The sequence below is a fragment of the Sapajus apella genome, unplaced genomic scaffold, assembly GCF_009761245.1.
Source record: "Sapajus apella isolate SASKATOON/1434 unplaced genomic scaffold, GSC_monkey_1.0 scaffold34, whole genome shotgun sequence".
NCBI lineage: Eukaryota > Metazoa > Chordata > Mammalia > Primates > Cebidae > Sapajus > Sapajus apella.
Window position 1 is genome coordinate 22648572 of NW_022436974.1, and position 3206 is coordinate 22651777.

Sequence of the window (3206 nt, forward strand, 5' to 3'; positions counted from 1 at the left end):
GATGACAAAGAATGAATCAACTTGAAGATAGACTTATTTTTAAATAGCCAATTTGAACAACACAGAGGAAAAAAGACTGAGAAAAATGAATAAAGCCTCAGGGATCTATGGGACCACATGAAAACATCTAATTGTGCCATTTGAGCCAGATAAAGAGAAGAAGTGCACTGCAGAACACATGCTTGAAGAAATAAAAACTGAAAACTTTCCAAATGTGGAGAAAAACATAAACTTACAGATTCAGGAGGCCGCAGAAACCCCAAGCAAGACAAATTCAAAGAAAGTCATTCCTAGACATTATAACCAAACTACTGAAACTAAAAACAAACAAAAAAAAAGAAACATTCAGAGAAAAATAACACCTTATAGGGAAACAGTGATTCAAATGACTGTGAACTTTGCATCAGAACCCATGAAAGACAGAAGACACAATATTCTAAAGTGCTCAAAGAAAAGAAATGTCAACTCGGAATTCTAAGTTCAGTGAAAATAACCTTCAGGAATGAAGGCAAAATTAACAATTTGTCATCATTAACCAGGTCTGCAACAACTGCTCGGGAAGTTTCTTCAGACAAAGGAAATGATACCAGAAAGAGCACTTGTAACATCACGATTTGGAAAAGAGCAACAAAAACTGATGATTGTTTGGGTAAACATGATAGATTATTGTTTTAAGTGCTTTAAAATATGTTTCATTGTTTTTTTGTTTTGTTTTGTTTTGTTGAGACGGAGTCTCACTCTGTCACCCAGGCTGGAGTGCAATAGCGCCATCTTGGCTCACTGCAACCTCCGCCCCCCAAGTTCAAACGATTCTCCCGCCTCAGCCATTGTTGCAGATAAAGTCTGAAAGTAAAAAGGTCTGTCTGATAGGGTTTCAATACAGAGACAGGAGGGTAAAACGAACTACATAATAGTAACATTTTTACCTTCCACTTGAAGTAGTTAAATATTATTTCTTATTATTTCTGAGCAAAAAGTTTAAGAACATCTATTCTAATCTCTTAAGTAATGACTAAAAACAAAGACAAATAGTAAAAACACAGTAATGTAAATACAAGAAAAAATGTTCAAAGATCCAAAAGAAGACAGAAAATGAGAAACAAAGAAAAAGCAAATAATAAAATAGAAGGCCTAAATATAAAGATGTCAGTACTTACAATAAATATAAATGGTTTAAGCATTTCAACTAAAAGAGATATCAGAAATGACAAAACCATATGACCCAACTCTATGTTGTATTTTAAAAATCGTCTTAAATATAGAGCTAAGTGCAAGTTAAAAGTAAAATGATGGCCAGGCGCAGCAGCTCACTCCTGTAATCTCAGCACTTTGGGAAGCTGAGGCAGGCAGATCACGAGGTCAGGAGATCGAGACCAGCCTGGCCAGCCTGATGAAACCCAGTATCTACTGAAAATATAAAAATTATCCAGGCATGGTGGTAGGCACCTGTAATCCCAGCTGAGGCAGGAGAATTGCTTGAACAGGAGAATTGCTTGGTAGGTGGAGGCAGTAAGCTGAGATCATGCCACTGCACTCCAGTCTGGGTGACAGAGTAAGAGTCCATCTCAAAAAAAAGAAAAAGTAAAATGATGTTTTAAAATACTGTGAAAACATTCATCAAAAGAAAGCCAGAGTGACTATATTAATATCAAACAAAGTAGACTTCAAAGCAAATTACCAGAGTTAAAGTATCAAGATAAAAGAATCAGTTCACTAAGAAGATGCAGCAGACTTAGATGTGCATGCATTTAACAACAGAGGTTCAAAATGCATGAGGTGAAAACTGACAGAACTGAAAGAAAAAATCAAGTCCACAATTATAGTTGGAGAGTTCAACATCCCATTTTTAGTAATCAATAGAATTAATGGACAGAAAATCGGCAAGGATGTAGAAGAACTGTACTAAACCATCAACAAACTAGATCTAATTGCCACTTATATAGCACCTTGCCCAACCACGGAAGAATGCACATTCTTTTCAAGAGCACGTGAAACATTCACCAGCATAAACCACATCCTGGGTCAATTTTAAGATGATTGAAAAAGCATGTTTTCAAATCAATAATCTAAACTTTCTACCCTAAGAAACTAGAAAAATAAGAGCAAAATAAACAGAAAGCAAGCAGAAAAAAAGGAAATAATAAAGACCAGAAATCAATTAAATAAGCCAACAAAAATACTAAAACTTATTTTAAAAGATTAGTAAAACTCCAGCCTGGGCGACAAAGACTCCATCTCAAAAAAAAAAGTATGTCACAGAGTTGGAAAGTTCATATACTCCTAAGGTAGGAGAGTGAAGGTGTATTACTGGCCTTGCCAGCTGAAAGAACGTGGTTGCTAGAAATCTTTATTAACAAGAATGAAGAAAAAGCATCTGCCAAATTCAATAGCTGTCTACCAGGTACTAGGGGATGTATTTGCACAAAAAATGAAACCACATCTAGTAAAGCTACTACAACTGGAATTACCACCTGGTTAAACTTATAATAATCCACTGTCATTTTCCAAGATTCATGTCTTCTGTACAGGCCAAATAGGAGAGTTGGATGAGAATGTGGTGGTCATCACCACCCCTGTATCTTTCAAATAGTTTTCATTTGGTCTGTTTTGCCATCATATCCCCCACTCTACAGGTTAGGGAACTAATGTGGGGGATTCTGTCAGCTGCTAGATATGTCTATTCCAATTATGGATTCTAGAACTGAGGAAACAACCACGGGACGGGTTCAGGGACCCACTGGCCCACTGTATACTTCCACTCTGTGAAGGTACAGGTCCACTGTAAGATGGAGCTAGGCTAAAATCCCATTAATCCCTGGGCCTCCACAAGCCCCTACACTGATTGGTGAATCACAGTGTTATTTTGGGTCTGTTGGAATTAGTGTCAGGTCAAAGAGTGTCTAGTAGTCCCTGGAAGGTCTGATAATTTCCCTTCCCCTGTGCAGTTACTCCGTAAAAGGCTGTAGGTCCCTTTGGGGAAGGCCAGGGGAAAGATTAACAGTATAAATATTCAATGGTATACCAACGTCTTTCCTCCAGTGGACCTGGTCTCCCTTTCATTCTAGGTCTGTAAACAGGCTCCATTCTGGGAATCGTTTGAGGGGCATAATGCTCTGTTTTTAGGATTCAGATTAGACTTTTGTTTGCTTGACCTCGAACTTTTCAGCTTATATACATCAAGTAAAAATTTAGTAGGCTTCCTATCT